This window comes from Lepisosteus oculatus, chromosome 10 (assembly GCF_040954835.1).
Source record: "Lepisosteus oculatus isolate fLepOcu1 chromosome 10, fLepOcu1.hap2, whole genome shotgun sequence".
NCBI lineage: Eukaryota > Metazoa > Chordata > Actinopteri > Semionotiformes > Lepisosteidae > Lepisosteus > Lepisosteus oculatus.
The window spans coordinates 27,549,600-27,570,034 of NC_090705.1; the positions used below are offsets into that span (position 1 = coordinate 27,549,600).

At 38.7% G+C, this 20,435-nt stretch overlaps 1 long non-coding RNA gene across 1 annotated transcript; it reads left to right on the plus strand.

Moving 5' to 3' along the window:
- Positions 1-515: 515 nt before the first annotated feature.
- On the plus strand, positions 516-19,788 carry LOC138241498 (uncharacterized). The gene is made up of 5 exons (XR_011190726.1): positions 516-687; positions 4,797-4,869; positions 6,034-6,204; positions 14,818-14,975; positions 18,350-19,788. It is a non-coding gene; the product is annotated as an uncharacterized lncRNA (long non-coding RNA).
- Positions 19,789-20,435: the final 647 nt, after the last annotated feature.

Consider the following 20,435-nt stretch of genomic DNA (forward strand, 5'->3'; position numbering starts at 1 on the left):
TGAGACGTTAATCCGAGGTCCTGACTCTCAATGGTCATTAAAGATCCCAGGGCATTTCTTGTTAAGAAAGGGAATTATCCTGGTGTCTGTGGCCTCCAAATTGTCCCCATGTATGATGTATGATTGACTTGCACTTGCCCTGTGATGGACTGGCTCCCCATCCAGGGTGCACCCTGACTTGCGCTCGTTGGCTTCCCGCAACACCGTATTGTATAAAGCGGTTTGGCAAATGACATGAGAATGAGAAACTGATTGCTTCTTCAGGTTTAAAAAGACCCAACAAGTATTAAGTATTAAGACATGCTAGCAGTGTTATGCAATCTAGTGCAATTGTCCCTCTGGCAAACAGAGAAACAAAATTACAGACATTATTATCCTTGCACCAGTAAAACAGTGCTTGAATTTAACAGAGGGGATAACTGAAGGTCAAAGTCGTGGTGCATGATCACGGGATCACCCGAAAAAGAAGGCGCTATACATCTATAGCGGGAACAAAAACAGCTGGGAATCTACTTTCAGCGGCAGAAACGCAGCACTAACGAATGAGAACGGTTCGGTTCGTCTACGATGTTGTAAGGGGGCTTAGTGAGGTCACACCCCGAAAAAGAAAGCGCTACAGTACATCTCCGAAACGAAAGCAGCTGGGAAGCTACTTTCAACGGCACAAATGCAGCTCTAACGAATGCGGTGGGTTTAATCGTTTGTGCTGTTTATAGGAGGAGAGGGGCAACTTCATGGAGCTGCCTAGTACCCTTTATAATTGTGAGGAGGCGTAGAATAAGTCTTATTTTGGGGGGTCACCTATACGTGACACTACCCTTTCGATGTTCCTAACTATACAACTCACTAAAAAATCTTTCTCCTAAACCATTACATCTAGAGATGTTAAACACAGAAAATGCTTTTGAACACTTATTTGTTGCGGTTTAGGACATCTCAGCAAGTACAGGTACTGTACGTCTCCAAAAAACAGTGAAAATAAAAGAGGGTTGTTTACTAATACAAATAAGAAATGTTATGCTAATATTTCAACATTTATGCCAACATTTCTGGGCCGTATACGCAGACAGACGTTGCCCCTAACAGATTTACGAATACATTGGTTCTGTTATTAGGTTATTTATGGCTGGGTTTTTGTACTTAAGAGCTGTTGATATTTCTACAAGCCTTTTGTGTCCTTTCTTTGGGGTTCCCCTGTCTTTTTTAAAGATAACTTAAGGTTTTATTCAAATGGCTGTGCTAATTTATTTACATTACTATAATAATAAGCAAATGCAATAAAAAAACAATCAGAAAACGAAAGTAAATGGTTTAATTTGGAATTTTGGGAGAAACGAAACCTACGAACGAAAAATAGATTTCCACAGCTGCTCTGCAGTTATAACCCGAGATTCCACTGCAGTGTTACTCAGTTTTAAATGTAAATTTAAGCCGTGTTGTAACCATCAGCAGAATTTCCATAAAGACTGTCACATCTGTAAGGGTTTTTTTTTAACTTAAGTGAACTATTTACTCGGTATTGTATGGAAGCCCGTTTCCGCCAGGGAGTAAAAAAAACGCGCTATGGTATCTCAGAATTCCGACTTAAAAACTGAGAATTACGACTTTATATCTCACATTCGCGACTTCGAAATAGCCCATATTTCATTGTCTTTCCTTTTGTTATTGTAACGGATTTGGGTTCTAGGGCTTGTGCCCTCGCCGCTCCTACCCTACTTCGTGCATCACTGCAATGGGTCGAACCCAGGTCTTGCCAGCTGAGCTAAAGAACACTTTCTTTAGCCCCGGCGGCCAGCATCCCTGTTATGCGCAGGGGATGGCGGTGCCGACACCACACTGTACTGTATGTCGGCCGTTCCATTACAATATATTTATGAATCGTAATGGATCATAGGATCTATAGGCCTGAAGACTTGTCTTGTACAGTGCCCTGATAAAAATCAAATTAATTACACAAATTTTTATGGAATCCGCAAGTGAGGGTTCCATAGTACCCGGATGGAATAGTGGACGGTGGGGCTTTTAAAAACGTTTTTATTTAAACACCAGAAATACAAAAACGGAGACAGAATATGAAATAAGATACAGAAATAGACACTTCTCATCCAGAGGAATTCACAATTATAAAAACTGAAACTTATACTTTTTACATATTTCCATTGTATGTCCTTTTTTTACTAAAAAAAGAAGGTCTTTAGCTCAGCTGGCAAGACCTGGGTTCGAGCCAATGCAGTGAGGCACGACCTAGGGTGGGAGCGGCGAGGGCACAAGACCTAGAACACGAATCCGTTACAATAACAAAAGGACAGACGAAAAAAACCCGGCTATTTCGAAGTCGCAAATGTGACATACAAAGTCGTAATTCTGAGTTTTTAAGTCGCAATTCTGAGATACTAAGTCGGAATTCTGAGATACCGTAGCGCGTTTTTATTTTACTCTCTGGCGGAAACGGGCTTCCATAGGTATAGTGTATGTACTGTATATTTCTTTTATACTTAAAGATAGAAATCTTAAGGTAAATCTAACATATCATTAAAAGTTTTTTTTAGAATATAACATCGATTTTCAAAGAGAAGAATGGATCTATCTATATATTATACATAATCTATATGTGATCTATTACAGTGTCAATACAGTACATCATTTTGTTTTCCAGGCTTGATTAGCAATGCAGTGTTTGCTGGTTCATGGAAGTGTGTTTTTGAGTTGCAGCACATTCAGAGCTCAGTTTGTCGGATTTAAGCAAAACTAAACTGCTTGATCATACACTCCCTGTTTTGGCTTCCTATCACTGGCTCTCTGGGTGTTTTCATAAGATTCAAAATACTTTTTAATCAATTATCAATGTAATAATTTAAATTAATAATAAATTGAATTATCCCCCCCCCCCCAGTTTCTTATCAATTTGAAAAGGTGATCCATTATTCATGTAACTAAGAACTGTAATCAATTACAGTTCTTTAAAAAATGATTTTCTGCAGACTGTCCAAGATAAGTAAAAGAGAGGTTGAAAACTACTGGCTAGACAATGGGTCATGAACAGTAAGCTACAGCTATTTAGTGGTGGCCCAACCCATTTAGTTAAATCACATTGTATATGTCACAGATATTGTATTTAAAATACACTTTTAGATCTCTTTCTGATATAGAATTGTTTTAGAAGTGTTGACTGGAGTTGGTTATTTGCATTACCGATTGATCTTATTTCTCTGCAAAAAAGCTCAGATTTTAAAGAACATCTCCAAATGTTCAAGTAAAGGTAGTGATTATGCAGTAAATACACTGTCTATGGCTCTAAAGACTCTGAAGAGAATCTCAAAGGCAACTAAAATAGGTACCAAGCCAAATTTGTTATTTGTATTGTTACAACTATACAGTATGTGACTAGGTAGTGTAGTTTAGTGTTTTCTGAGATGTGGGGAACAACCACACACCCGCCAATCAAAAACAATTGTAAGGTTCACTGTAAATATAGTAACTTGTGTGTTGGATATTTTTGTTGTGTGTAAGAAAAAATTCATATGCCTCTAATTATACCAACTATTCGGATATAATCTGGAGAAATCACTTATAAGTTGGGGTTTCTGAATATTTATTTTACTTATTGACTAAACTGCTTAGTCAATTGTGATATTTACCATTTTGTAACCCCTCATTTGTAACAATATAGTATTTATAAATGGTGTACAGTATTTATACCTATCTGATTTTTGCTTTAAAAACCCAACTGAGCACTTGTTTCTTTATTTACTATAGCAATAAGCAGGAATCACCCGTTCTTCCCTATTCAGGAACAGCCTTGAGTAAAAGCATAAACCAGCTCTTAGTGACACATCTCAATCAAAGCACACTGTGCCATACCCTGGAGCAGAGTGTCAGAAACAGGACATTTGGTAGGCAAAAAAGACACACAAAGCACCCATAAGGTAAAGAGAAAGTGCTCTTTAATTTACAGTGTGTGGCAAAATAGATTCCATAGCACAACTCTAAGCTCCTCTGTAAACATCTCTCTAAACTTCTACGGTCTTTCTTGATCAGTAGACCAGCAGCTTACAGATTCCAAAATAAGGTCTCTGTCTTTGAAATTTCAAACACACATTTCTCATTTACTTGATCAGTAACTCTCTTCTGTCTCTACCAAAGTGCCAGAACACTAGAGATCTGATTAAAAAAAACAGACAGAAAACATCAGCTTCCTAATTTTTAAATTATCTCATCAGCCAGTTGTCTTACTCCAACCAGTAGTATGACTGAAGACAGCAGGTCATTTCCCAAAACATCCTTGAGAATGTAATTCAGACAAGAGATTCCATTTTGTCTGAACCTATTGCCCTCTCACACACACTCAGTGCATCACTGCATTTTATATATTTTCCAAATCACACATTTAGGAATGCAGAGTCTAGCCCCATTGTTCACTTAAAACTGTTAATCAGTACAGTGTTTTTTTAATACTATTTGAAGTCTTCAGATGAGACCCTGTTACTCATTTTGTTTGCAGACTTCAGGTGAAAACAGATTCAAGTACCCAGTAAAGTAAAACCAAAATTCATTTTCTATCATTGAAATGCTTTTCTTATAATTCAATACAAGTATCCATTAAGCAAGCATAAAATTAGTCCTTTTAGCAGTCTGTAGTTGCTTGGCTGGATGCTAGTCAATATCTCAGGATATACTGTAGAAGTGTCTACTTGGCAAATAGAATTATGGTTATGTGCTGCTTCCGAAATGTGAATTTTGTTTCTGCTAAAACATAATTCTTGTTCTGTAACTTTCTTTCTTTCAATCTGTTGCAGGATAATAGGATTTTTGCTACTGTTTTTGAACAATGGATGTAGAAGGGGAGAACAAACCCACACCAGTAGAGAGGTAGGTAGATGTTTCTTATTTTGATGTCCAGTCAATTTTTTGTATTTTGCAAGGTGATTTTTTATGGTCATGAAGGCATGGGAGTTTAGGCCAGGCCATACAGAGGCACCAGAGACAGCAGATCAGAGTTGTTCAGCTTTATTATGGCTCCAAGAGACTACCCTTTCACTGTATGTTGTGTAAAAATTGTTATCAAAGAAATGAAGAGTTACAAGGCTGTACAAAGATATCGTTGCAGGGGTGTATACAAAGTTATTTAGTTAGGATGGGCAGAGCTTTAATACTTATACATTATTCCATATAGTAACATACAAATGATTTGATTTCCGTTTCAAATAAATTCACTGAGGTTCATGTGAGTTAAGATGGGGCATGTAAGTAAAACTGGAATAAATTGTCCAAAACAATGGGATCCTTCTCCAAGGCCACCCACTCTGCTTCAGCCCAGAGTATTCCAAGCTCCTAGATGGTGTCCCTCTTCTTTAACCCTTATCTCCCAGCACACCATGAGGAATCTCACTCACAGAGCCGTCTCCCTTTTACAAACTTGTCCTTCACTCTGAGCCTTCTCTAAACCTGTCTTGCTCAGAACCTGTCTTCTGCTCGGAGCTTCACAGACCTTCAGTCATCTCCATCTCCACTTTGTTAAAGTTAGATGTGGGGACATAATAAAGGAGAAGGTGTAAATAAAATTAGTTGCACCATTCAAACAAATGTATCACAATTCTGTATCCTAGAGCAATGCTATTTGGTGTAAAATCAAAATGCACCATAAAGAAAGCATGTTCCGATGGATAGTGTCACTAAACCCCACTGTCTTATTGCTGCAGGTGTTCTTGCAACTTTATACCCTAGGAAAGCATTGGACAGCTTCAATGCTTACTCATGTGTGTGTTTTGTATTCCAGATTACCCTGTGATTATGTTTGTACACTGTTTTCATTATACAACTATTTGAATGGGCCTACTAATTTTGTAAGCATCTTTTAAAGTACAGGTATAGGAGTATTAAGATGTACTGTAGATATGCAAAGTGGTAGAGAAGATGTAATCATTGGGTCTTGGTATCCTCAGAAGAAAATATCTTAATTAGCAATTATTGAAAGATCTAAGATGTTAGAAGAGGAGTTGTGAATGAGATGCATAGACTATGTTGCTTTCCTAGCCTTGAGTCAAAGAATGAAGAAGTAGATGTTAGTGGTGCTGCAGGAGAGAGCGAAGCCCAGGGTCAACAGGAAGTTGAGGCGACGTTGACCCTGGTGACCTGGAACATCGATGGACTGGACCCTGAAGACTGCATAGATCGTGTCAGAGGACTGGCGGTCTACTTGAACAAGTAAGTATAAAGTGTGCAGCAGTAACCCCTTTATTCACTGTTCTGTGTTCATAGCAATGCTGGGCGTGAAATTCAGATATATACAGTACATTTAACATATGCGGAGCGAATTTACAATTGTATGGGGTAATACATCTACACTTTCAGACCATATACTCTGTTTCAGGCCTGGAGTCACATTCAGAGTTGTCACCTCACTTGACACATACTGTAGATTCTTTGAGGCAGGATCAGCTTGTCCCACATCTGAAAGTTAAAAATGTATAGTCCAAATTCAAACTAGAACATAAACTGTATTGACAGAAGAAAACATGAAGTTACATTTTAGGAATAGCACTTTATTATATCTTTACCATCTTTTTATGTTTATTGTACAGATAATTCAAAGTCAAATTCACAGCACCAAAAGGCTGCTTTGTATGATATGATTTTATCATATGTGTAACTGCAAAAAGATCATGATAATGAAAATGAAAAATATATGGAGTGCATTTTATTTTTTAATTATCATTTAATTTTACTTCAAGTAGTAAAGCAACAGCATCTTTTGAGCAAACATTTAATGATTCACTTGAAGTTTCATTTCTTTCAGTTTATCACATTTCTGAAACTTCTCTGATATCAACGTTTCCTGGAATTTTAGGTGGAATTTTAACTCTATTCAGGTCTGACGTGTTACTCTTTCTTGAAGTCTCATTTTAGTACCTTCAGGACAGTAATAAACATACCTCGCACAGTGTGAATCAACTTCACCCATGTTTGCATTGTTTGTGCTAAAAACCCATAGCTCCTTGTTTAAAGAAGTGCCTCCCATTTCTGTCCTCCAATTCTTAATTGTCACCTTAAACATTGATACACTTGGAGTCGTTTTTTCATTTTGAGCTTAAAGGCATCCTTTGTATTAAGTTTCTAAGTGTCTGTCTGAACCAAATCCCCTCACAATCTCTTGTGTTTCAAGAGTCAAGATTAATTTCCTCTAACCCAGTGTGTGTATGACTTCCCTTTTTTAAATAAAAATAATAATAATAATAATAAACTTTATTTTATATAGCGCCTTTAAAGGTGGCTTCTCAAAGCACTTTACAGGATGACTACAACAATAAATAAGAATATTTATTAAGAATATTTATTAAGAATAAGAAATAATAATAAGATAAAACACAATTACAATATACCGAGCAGACTGTGGATAGTGGTACTAAGAAAAGCAGAGGGGTGAAGAGTGGAACCAGTTAAGTAAAGGCTTTTCTGAAGAAGAGGGTTTTGAGTCTGGATTTGAAGAAGTTTAGAGAAGGTGACTCTCTGATATCCTTGGGGAGAGAGTTCCAGAGCTTGGGGACATAACAGGAGAAGGCCCAGTCACCCATACAATGTAGATGGGCTTGGGGGACAGTAAGGAGAGCAGAATTAGAAGAGCGAAGGTTGCGAGGTGGGGAGTAGGGCAATAATAGTTCAGACAGGTACTGAGATGCCAAGCCACGCAGAGCCTTATAGGTGAGCTTGAGGATTTTAAAGTCTACATGGAATTTGACCGGAAGCCAGTGCAAGGACTTCAGGATAGGAGTAATGTGAACACTTGCACTAGACCTGGTCAGGATTCTGGCTGCTGAATTTTGGACATACTACAGTTTGTTCAGAGTAGATTTAGATACCCCAGCAAGTAGAGCATTACAGTAGTCAATTTGAGAGAACACAAATGTGTTGATCAGCTTTTCAGCCACAGTTAGTGATAGCATAGGGTGTACTCTAGCGATATTTCTGATGTGAAAAAAATATGTTTTGACAGTATGCTGCACATGTGGGTTGAATGTTAAGTCAGAATAAGAGTAAAGAATGTTTCCTTACCAGAACTTTCATTCAAAAAAGCATGCAGAAAAGTTAGAAAATCCTTAGCTCACAGAAAATGTGTTTTCTGCTCTGTAATTCAGATGCTACCCGTATTGTATTTTGAACCCGTATTGTCATTATGACTGCAGATCTAATTAAGACTCTCAAATGGACGTTTTTTTGTTATGACAGGTATGTCTCAAAATTATTGTTTGTACTTTACATTTTATTTTTTTAGAGCTGTAGAGAAGTTTTTCTTATTGGTAAATATTTAAGTGGCAAGGGCTTTTTATCCTATGACATAATATGATATATTTATTGGCATGGTCTGTATATTGATTTTTTGTTGTTGTTGTTAACCTATGTATGCTAAAATTATTTGCTTCCCAAAGGACATAATTAAAGTACAATCATGTTTGCATTATTTTTTTCATACTGTAGGTACAGTCCATATGTAGTGTTTTTACAGGAACTTCTACCACCAATTGTATATTTCCTGAAGAAGCGATTTGCCCATTACACTATTATTGAAGGTAATATTACCTTAAAGTAATCTTCCTGGACTTTAGTTTATCCATCAAAGTGGATTAGGAATGCGGTGCCATAGCCTGAAACTATTGAGTACAAACTTATAGTGTACCTTCTTTTATCCAGTGTAATAATGTTCTCCTAGACATTTTTGCACTCGATACGTAATTGCTGGATTACTCCTAAATTATTATTTTCAGTGCCAGGGTCATTAAGAGCTTAAATAAATACTTGACTATACTATTACTGTAGTTACTTTTTAGTGACGAGATTGTTATCTCTTAAAAAACAGAGGCTGAAGATTAAGTAGCCATTTAACCTATAGCACCAAAAGCACACAGTACCTTTGCCTCCTTTCTTAAAAAAACATTAAACTTTTCTGCTCTTCTCAGCTTTCTTGCAAGAGCAAGTAGATACTTATCAGCTGTAGCTTTTTTTCATACAATACAATAGTTGCTGTCTTTTAAATATTTTATACTTATCTTTCAGATACTCCCTGCTAGGGAAAAAGGGTGGTGTTTTTGTTCTCATAAATAAATTATTCTTATAATTCTATTTTTTTAGTATGTAAAAATACAGTAGCATATTTAACTTTTGTGTTTATATACAGTAGGACTTTATTCCTATAATGCCTTTTGGTTATCAAGCTGTTTCAAGTACAATATCAAGGTACTATTGTTTTTCTGGCTCTGTTGATAAGTGTATTATGGCACGCGTTATCACAATTTCAATAAGTCTCCTTTCTTTTATGTTTGAATGTCAGGCATCAAACAAGATGAAAAAAAGTGGAGCAGATCTGTAAGTCTACTGGGTTAAAATAAGCATAAAGGTAAAATGATTTACAAAAAACACCTCAGCAGCCGAAATGTCCTGGAACAGCTACAGTATTAAATTAAAAGCTTTGAGATATGGCCTGGTCACATATAATTTTTGCTTCACCTTGTTTCATTCTAGGTAATTAAAATTTTTACTTCACTGGCATTATGCTGAAGAAGTCACGTGTGACACTGTTAGACAGTGAAATTGTGAAATACCCCACAACAGAAATTATGAGGAACCTGCTTATTGCACAGGTTGGTCTATCCATAATCATGATCTTGTACAGTAGGTATTGGCAAATAGTGAGAAACTGTCAAATACAAAGTAAACTCTTTCTATTTGGAGTCCAACAAAAAAAACATTTTTTGTCATTTGGTAAACTGATGTTTTTCGGAAAAATAAAAAATAATAAGACATTCTTTGAATATTATAAAACAGAAAATGGATCAAACAGTTTAGAGTGAATTTTTAGTTGGTTCTACTGCCTCCCTTTGCACACCTGAGTCTGAACTCAAAAAGCATTTGAAGTTTTACACTACAGGACTAAATCAGATCACAGTGAATTAGTCACACCACTGGGCTTTGTTCAATTTAATAACCATTTAGCTTTTCCCTTACGTACCTGAATACAGTCCCCTAAAACCGGAGGTGAGAGGAAAATTCTTTACATTTAATAGTGAAGTAAAAGTAAAGATGGGGATTAAATTAAGTCATTTCTGCTTAAAAATTAGACTTCTGCTTAAAAATTAGACTTCTAACTTTGGTTTTGTTGTTTCTTGCGGGAAACAAGATTTCGGCTTTATTGTTTCTTGCATGCAATAAACTCATCTGTTTAACTTCATCTCGGGATCCAGAACCTTATTCTTTCTGTTACAACAATTTTGGCATAGTCGGTGGATACTCCAGAAGGCACAGAACTTCCCATTGGCAGGAGAGACGATCAGCATGCACATTGCTAAGAGGTAAGGGAACAAGTAATGGGTTTATTCCATGCTGAAAAAAAGAAGAAAGAGAACACAACATTTCGGCCATGGAGCCTTTTTCAGGTGTGAGAGAGAGACAGCGGATCTAAGAGGTAAGGACTCCTCTTTTTAAAAAAAAGTCCCGACTCTCTCGTCTGACTGATTGGGAAGTCCCTTGTAGCCTCCCTAAGTCTGTCCCAGTCCAGTGTGTAAAAGGAGTTAAACCTTAAACGTACTGTTAATGGTGTGTTGGTTTCTCTGTTATGGGATACTGGAGCACTACTGTCATGCTTGTCTCACTTCACAGTGTGCTATAGAGTAATGTATATGGGGAGACGGCAGGAGGCCACAGGAGTATTGAGGCAGCGAGTTTTACTTGCTGAGTACCAGATTTTAACATTGATTTTAACATTCACATGCACTTATCACGCGAATGTGGGTGGTTTTATCCCAGATCTATTGGGTTGGGATGTTATGCAGCATTACAAGGAATGACTATCCAGAGCAGGGTATCACGTGGCTTCAACTGACTGTGATCACTCAGTATGTTGATGGTATTCTGAGTGCTTCCCCTGACGAGGAAACCCACAATTCTGAGTTGCTTCAGGGTTTAGAGTGTCTAATATTAAGCAGTTATGATAAGCCCCTTTTGTGTCTAGCATTGTGTAATTTTAACAGGGCCTGGCTGCAGTGTTTTTACGGGGTGAGCACAACTCTTAACAGATCTGCTTAAGGGGGGAGCAGTCCAAGGACAAGATTGCCTTAGTTCCAGCAGCAAAAGCCGCCTGTAATAATTTGAAACAAGGTCTCTTACAGCTGCTGAGACTGGGGTTTCCTCAGAGGGATCAACCATTCCTTTGTATGTAAGTGTGGAAAATGGGTTCTGGGCAGCTGTGCTGACGCAGGAGCATGGAGGTAGGCACCATCTGGTGGGATACTATTATACCATTAGATTCTGTAGCCAAAAGGTGGGGGACCGTGAAAATTTAATACTGTTTACTGATGGGTCCTCTCTGGTGCATGAGGGAGAACAGAGAACAGGCTGAGCTGTTACAACCACATTCGAGATGCTTACGATCGGAAAATGCCCCTCCACTGCCTCAGTGCAGCAAGCCAGTTTAGAGCCCTGATGGAAGATTGTAAAAAGAAAGATGTTAAAGGGTTACTGTATATGTATATAATGTATGTATTTGTTGCATGTAGGCCCCAATTCTGGATGGCTATGGAGAAATAGGATTCTCTCAGAACGGCAGGGACTCCAGTTGAGAATACTGGATTTGTCTCTGAACTGATTTGTGGTTTTACAGCTGTCGACTTAGTTGCTGAAGTAGCTGAAGTAAGGTGTAACTAACACAATAAATAAATAATTCCAGTAACTCAAGGAAACAACCATGCAGATGCAGATGCCAGGCGAGTAGCACTGGGAGAGCAAGAGTCTGAGACCCCTGTGAAACCTCTATTGGGGAAAAGGGAGAATTCAGGTTGAGGCCCTTAATAGATAATAGATCCTGCTGGGAGGGACCATATCAAGTGCCACTAACTACTGACTGTGCCATCTGAGTGACAGGATGAGATCGCTGGATCCACGCATCGCACTGTCACTGAGCCACTGCAACAGAGACTGAGTGAACAGAAAGAATAATGTTGTTACCGTTTCTGTGTCTGATGCTTTGTAAGGTGGACCAACAGTGTGCTTGTTAGGCCTGAGGAGCATTACTTGTCACGGACGTCCAAAGGGACTAACCGTGGGGAGTAGGAGAGCGGAAAAAGACCCATATGCGTAGCGGCGAGACGGGAAAAAGGCACGGGCTCAATAGTGCAAAGAGTTCAGGAATGCCGTATAGAAACCTATGCCCTCAGGGAGCGGACGTGGGGCGCCCTGGTGCTAGGCGGGTCTCAGGACATCCGAACGTCAAAGCTGAGCGAGGGCAGAGTGCAAGACCCGGAAATATATAGCCCAAGGGAAAGAGAGGGACAGGAAGGACAGCAGACCGGAAACTAGGGACAGGACAGAGAAGGAGCGCCCTCTGGCTGCAGAGGGCATGACATTACTGGGGATATGGTATCAATACATTCCGGGTGTTGGTATATCTATCAGCCAAAAAAAAAAAGATAATCAGAGATCCTGACGATAGATCTCCACACGGCTGAAGTCTACGTTTGGGTCCTGGGGTAGGACTTTATTTATTTGTAGGATTAGGATTGTTTTATACAGTATGTATAATTGTAACTATCACTTGTACAAAAACATCAATCACATCTTGTTGTAACCGTGGAATGCACAATGTCATGGCAATGCATGCCTGTTCACTTAGAAAGGAAAAATCTGCCCTGACATTGTATGTGTAAAAAATAGGCAGCACTGACGTATGCCATATTTTATAAGGGGGGGATGAAGTAAAAGTAAAGATGGGGGTTAAAATTTACAACTAAATTTTGAAATAATAAAATTTAAATTTAAATTGTATAATTTTAACTTAATAATAATTTAATTCTGTAATACTTTCATCTTTAGCAATTTATTAGTATCCATTTATACAGATTTTAATGAAACAATCTGAGAAAAGTGCCTTGTTGTAGGGTACAACAGCAGTGTTCCACCCAGTATATGGACCCAAGCCCTAGCCACGTCTCTGCTCTAATCATGATAATAGAGGAACAGAATACTGGAGCTGCTAATAGGAGATCAGAAACATTGTTTAATCAGTGGTGAGAGAAGTGTGCAGTTAAAATAGTCAGCATGAAAGCCACTGTATATGGTCCATGCAGTAACACCTCTAGTGTCTCCAAAGTCTCTAGGTGAGGCAACATCCAGGCGATTGTGACCCACAAACACTCTGCTACAATATTGCTTTGTTTTTCATTATAGCTCACAGTCTCTGTGACAGAAGACTGAATTGCTTTATATTTTAGTTTTTGGAAACTTTCTGAGTACACTCCAGGCTCTAGGAGTTGCAGGTCTGAGCCTGCATGATATGCAAGCTGGCTGTGAACAGGACTCCTCTGGTGGCAGGGTAACCTTCAGCAAATCACCACCAGGAGGAGAGATAGAATTAGTACGCCAGGGTTCTCTCATGCAATAATTTTTATTATCACATAATATTTATCATACTTCCACCCAGTTTAAGGTTATAGTGCTTTAAAACCCATTGTAGATAGGCTCCTCCAACTCATCCAGCCCTGTGAACAATTCATCTATTTTCTGTGAAAGTTGAATGGCAAGCTCAGCTCAGTTCGTTTGCATTTTTACAACGAAAGCTCATAGGTTAATGGACAGCCACTATAGTTACTGATGTATGTGAAGACTTGGAAAGTAATCAACTTAGATCTCACCGATCACATGTGCAGCTCGCATTGTACATTGTATGCTGGCCCTTGGGAAATTTGAATTGTCTAAGAATAGCATAGTTTAACACTTTTAAAGTTATTTTGTTTAAGCAGACTCTCTAATTGCTTTTAGATTTATCCATACTAATTATGTAATTAGCTCTTTATTTTGTTTGCATATGTATGGATTAATCCTAAAATGAAAGCTGATTAAATTCAATTTAAATTAAAAGTCTCAAAATCATTGAATTTACTCACAGCAAGAGAGGTGTGTCATTTTAACCTTTGAAAGGGGGGGAAAGTTTTTGAATGCTTGCATTTCCTGAAATAATTTAATGTTAAAGTGTCAAAGCTACCTGCTATTTATTTAAAAAGGTTGAGAGCACATTTTAAATTGCTAGGTATTACAGCAATTTGTACATGGAAGAAGACCTTCTTTAGCCCCGGCGGTCAGCATCCCTGTTATGCACAGGGGAAGGCGGTGCTATCACCTTGATAAAAATTAAATTAATTACACTGAGATTAATCTGAGATTTTAAGTCACAATTCTGAGATATAGTCGGAATTTTGAGTTTTTAGGTCGAAATTCTGAGTTTTTAAGTTGTAATTCGGGGATTTTAAGTCATAATTCTGAATTTTTAAGTCATAATGCAGAGATATAAAGTTGCAATTGCGAGATACCATAGCGTGTTTTTTTTTTCTCCCTGGCAGAAACGTGCTTCCATACATACAGGAGCTACAAACAATTTAAAAAAAACTTTTAATTGTTTAATATGTTTATTATGTCTGAGCCAATCATTAATATCTCAGATTTCTGTAGGCCTTATACTGTGAGACATTACAAGGCCTTCTTTAAGGGACTTTAACCTTGATCTATAGAAGTTAATTAGCTTATTACAAGTTGCTTTTCTTTGCTTCAGGTGAACTTCTGTGCTCAAGAACTGTACATGATGGCATCCCATTTAGAAAGCTGTAAATCCAACTTCCAGGAAGGCTAAATCAGCTTTGGAAAGTCAAATAACACCTCAGATTTCTGCAGGCCTACTGCAAGATATACAGTAGCAGAGGACATTACAGTCAAACAAAGGGACTTTAGCCTTGGTTTATAAATGTTAATTAGCTTTTCACAAGTTGTTCTTCTTTGCTACAGGTGAACATCTGCTGTCAAGCTGTACTTAATCACATCCCATTTAGAAAGCTGTAAAGCCAACTCCTAGGAAAGGCTAAATCAGCTGAGGAGAGTGTGGAAGAGAGGCACCTGATGTCACAGTCATATTCAGGGGAGACACCAACTTCAGGGACTATGAGGTGAGATCACACAGCTGCTCTGATGTCTGGAATTTAATTGGCTGTTGAAAAGTCTGCTAGGTAGCAAGTGACCATTATTACACATGACTTGGGTAGCAATGACAAATAAAAAAGTACATCAAAACAGCCTTGAATGACATAATGCCATTTGGCCCATCTTGATTGCTGGTTAAGTTAATCAGATAAGGAAAAGGACAACTGGGAGTATCCAGTCAAACCTAGCCTACATATCTTTGTGAAGTGGTAGAAAAACAGAGCAGCACAGCAAAATGCACCGTAAACGCCAAGAGAGCGTCCAGACCACACAGACAGATGCCCAAAGGTGAAGCCAAATAGGATAAAAAAAGACAGCTGCACTAAACGTCATTGTCACAATCGTAAACCCCTCCTCTTAGGGACACTCCGTCCCTTCATTGTTTTTCACTCATCTCCCGCACCTACTGCCTGTTCCAGCCCTTTAAAAGCCAGATGCCTACTCTGTTCTGGGCTCTGCATTGGTTCCCATACCAAGCGACTCCGGGACCTGGAAGCGCCTGGTCCCATCAAGGTTTTAGTTCCTGTTCCCGTGCCGGTTCTGATCCGGTTCTTGTTTTTATCTTGTCTGTCTTGGATGGATCGCCTAGCTTTGGACTTTTGCCCCATTTGGATTCCCCTTTTGGACTCAGCTCTAGATTGTTTGCCTTGGCCACATCTCCCCCGAACACCAGCACACCATGGACACGTTCCCTGTTTTTCATTCCCGACTCCCTCATGCTTTTTTCCCCTTGTTTTCCTCACTCATCCCCGGATTGTGTCATCTGCATTCTGTCCATGAGTGTGGCAGATCATTGATGCCTTAGCCATCTGAGTCAATAAAGTGGCAGAGTGGGCACAGCAACAGATGATGATTGAATAAACCAGGGGTTAAGATTAATATCTGGATCTCCTCCAGATGCCTGCAAGTGAATTACTTTGATTCAAGGTGTAAGTTCACTTTTTCGGGTTTGTGTGTCACTTCTGCAATATCAAGCCTGGCAACCAATCTGATCATTTATTGAACAATGTAAAGATAGTTCTCTCTATGGGTAGTTCACAAAATACTAAAAGAGTCACAGCCTAACAGAACAATTCATTTCATGGAGAACATCAGGAAAAAAAGATCCAGCTTTGTTTGTACTGATTGATGTCATTACTAAGTACCACTGAACATTCACATAATCCTAGTTCATTCTGTTCACAATTATTGTTTAATTCTGCTGTTAACTGATTTAACAGTTATGTATAGTAAATAGATCTCTGATATCCCAAAGTACGTCAGAATCCTCAATATTCCAGAGCAAAACATTATTCAATTCAAGTCAAGCAATATATAAACACTCAGTGTTTATTGTCAGATGTTCAAACTGAGCACTTTCATGGGTGAAAGAAAGTAAATGTCAGCAAATCCTGCAAAAAAAAAGCCAAAAATAATATTATGACCCAACTATTCACACATTTTGTGACAGGTGACAGATATATATAAGATATACCAAATTACTTTGAGAAATCATGAAAATAGTTAAAAGGCCCTAGTCAGAGTGCAATAGTGGATCACTATATCACTATTGCTAAAGGTCCCTCAGTCAGGCAGTGATTGCAGGTAAAGATTCAATAATGAAGACCAGGCAGCTTTCAAAACAACTTTCCAATCAGGAGAAGGATATACAAATCTCAAATATGCCAGATATCCCTTTGAACATGGGGAAGTTGTTCAATAAGAAGTGAAAGGTATACTTTACCACCCTGACACTTTCTAGATCAGGAAGTGTCTTCAAATTCAGCAACCTGGCAAGGATGAATCTGGTTGGGGATGCCACAGTGACACAAACTAAATTTGAAATAGATACAGAGTTCAATGACTTAGATGGCAGAACTCAGTCAACAATATCCTGGTCATTCCAAAAAGTCAGACTGTAGAGTGACAATGCTATATTGTATCCCATATGGAGATTACAACAAGCATTTAATTAATGGTGCAAACACGTGGCAAAATGTTTTATGGTCAGATGAGGCAAAACTGGAACTTTTTTATTCGAATGCAAAATGTAACATCTGGTGTACATTATGTTGTGCTTTCCATCAGTAGAGACTAGGGCGATTGTGATTGATGGTGTTAGACCTGTAACGATGCTCTGTAGAGGTGAAAAGGATCCGATGCAGATGCAGGAGTCGCAGGGAGGTAAGTAAACGTACCGAGCAAATCCAGGAGCTGAGCCGTAGTCCGAAGGCGAAGGTAAGTCGAGATCCGGTAAAGGCACTGGTGGCGAACAATCCAAAACGTGAGACAGAATCGTAGTCGAAAAGAGAGCTACAGGGTCAAATCCAAAACAGGCAATGATAGCAAACAATCCAAAGGGCGAGACGAGATCCGAAGTCCGAAGGCAAAAGGTGCAGGCAGAATTCCAGGAAGGCAAAAGAGGGGTGAGAACGCTAGGCTGAGCAACAAGAAGAGAACTCAATACCGAGCAACGGGAATCAGGTACGAATGGTATAAATAACCCGGCGTGCCGCACGGTAGAGCAATTGCAGGTGTGTTAACTCGTGCGGCGGCGCTTGTTAGAAGTAATCCGCTGCTGGTGCTGATTGGCTCGCTTACGTGTTGATCTCCGCTGGCTGGTGGTCGTGACAAGACCCTTTTCTCAGTAAACCACATGACTCTGGTAAATCAAGCTGGAAATTTCTTTATTGACATAACAGGTTAACTTTGTCTCACACTCACTTTCCTATGGACAGTAACAGGCTTTTATTCTTGAGGATGAAAAATTTCTACACAAAAACATACTGTACATTTCGGCCATGGAGCCTTCTTCAGGTGTGAAGAGGCCTGAAGAAGGCTCCACGGCCGAAACGTTGTGTTCTCTTTCTTCTTTTTTTCAGCATGGAATAAACCTATTACTTGTTCCTTTGCAGCCTACGCATGCTGACGCAGCTACCCACCTGAATCACTAACCTTAGTCAATTAGCAAATTATTACTAATTCACCTCTAATGTGCCTATTTACATTTACTGTATGAGGCCAACTCCTGCCCTCTAGAGACTGAAATATCAGTCTTTTCGTGACCCAGCCAGCCATGGGATATTTTCACTAGGAAATTTCCCCCATCATTGTGGTAAATTGTGATGCTATCATCAATTAGCTTAGTAATGCAAACTGAACATATGGCTTAATAAATCCATAAAAAAAGGATAGTGCTTAGAGCAACTAAGCTAACAGTGCAAAATTACCATTGTTCCATAGGATTGAGCTTAGGCAGTTCAAACTACCTGGTGAGAAAAAGATAGAACTCACTGCATTTTTTCATTCATACTAGGAGTTGTGAGGTTTAAAATAATATTTGTATAAATTTTCTTGTCAGGTGAAAAAGCTGGGCGGGCTTCCCAATGGCATATATGATGTTTGGGAGTGCCTTGGCCAGACGGAAGACTGCAGGTACACCTGGGACACCAAAGTGAACACCAACAGGGACATCCGTTGGTTCATTCAACTGTGCTTTGATTGAGTCCTCCTGCGAACAGCCAAGGCCAAGGGGCTCAGTTTTTCCCCAAGCACATGGACCTAATTGGGCTGGAGAAGCTGTTATAAAATAACAGTTGGCGGTAAAGCCTTTAGTTACAGGGCCCCTAATTTATGGAACAGTCTCTCACCCCATATTTGGGATGCCGAGTCAATATCAGTATTCAAATCCAGACTGTAGACCTATTACTTCAGCCTAGCCTTACATTATAGCCTACTGCAACCATGGCTGCTGGTGCTGATGTACATGCCATTGTGTTCTCTATGTTGGCTCACCAGGTAGATACATCGGTTCTGACCAAACTATCCTATTCTCCTCTCCACATGTCCGGATGGTGCCTGGGCTGGGCACCATTTGAGTTGGATGCTGCATCACTGCTATGGATCCAAGAGGGACATAGTGGATATAGCTATCGTTTAGGAGGATTTTGGTGGTGTACAGAGATCTGCATTGAGTACCGACATACAGAAGACATGATAGATGTATTAATACCCTCATACATTTATTTCTTTTTTGTAATTATATATATATTATTATATATAATTATATACAACAAAGAGGTTGGGCAGCCAGTTGACCTTGGAACCCTAGAGGTTTTTTTTCTCCTTACTAATGGGTTCTTGGTTCCTCTCCTCCGTTATCTTGTTTTTTTCTGTTCTGTATTCACAAAATGTATGGTCAATTGCATTGTAAAGCGCCTTGGGGCAACCTTTTCAGTTGTATGATGTATGGTAATCTTTATGTTGATCCTTAATACAGTATATGTTAATCCTAAATATATGCTCAAAAATTTTCTTTAAATGAGACATTTATAACTTAGATGTTCTCAGATGGTTATTTCTGCCTAGAAATACTTGTATTCAGAACAAAGCAGTGAAGATTCACTTTTGTGTCCCTGTTATTCTCCTGTTATTGCAAACGATTTAAGCTCTTTTCTAATCATAACTGAGCTATGTTGTGACTATGTTGTCCCATCCCTACATTATGGCAGTGTTGTGAATTTGCGTATTAAGAACTTCACATTTTGTGTAATTTAATTCCTGTAGCCCCATGTATTCCTCAGTCTCTTGTTTACTCACCCTACAGCTATTCACTAAGTATAATAAAGGATATAAATTTGAGGAGGCCCAATTGAGCCAAAGATCTCATTAAGATGTTTCATTGAAGTATCCTGAAATATCAGGTTCAAAAGCATGGCTTGGTGATTTGTTCCACACTCAACAACAACATCAACAATCCTTTATATATTGTGGTGCTCTTGTTTTCACTATTAAATGCGTGTCAACTAAAATTTGTGTGTCCAGTTGTTCATTGTAGATTCTGCAGGACTCAACTGGATTGTTCACTCCTTTAAGGATTGTGAATTACTGTACTCTACTATCTGTGTGTTCAGGTTATTTGAGGAAAAACAAAGCCTTATAAAACAAGTTGCTTCCCTGGGACCACTGTATGATGCTGGTATGAAATTAATGGAATGAAACAGTACCCTTGCTGCAATCTGTGAACTTTCAGTTTCAATCCTTCCCCCCATATTTTCCTGTCTTCAGCCCCGTTTCTCCTGAAGGCACTACACATTTTGGAATTCTATCTTCTCAGTTTCTGAAGGATATCTAAGATAACCACTGAAGATTTTATGAAGTTTTATTAAAATAATTACCAATTACTTAAGCTTCTTTCAAGACCCTAGAATTGATTACACGTGAACTACACGACGTGCATCTGATCTTACTCCTGACTTAAATTTTAAGTTGTTTCTTGTTTCTTTGGTTTAAAATCTTTTGAGGCGTCGTGGCCAATTAAAATGTTACTATAAGTTCAGTTAATGCAAATTCATTTTCTTCTGCAAGTCCAGTATTGGGAAGAGAGTAGGAACTGTCGTAAAATGGACGCTGAATCGCAGAGATTACTGTATGCGTACCGAATTCAC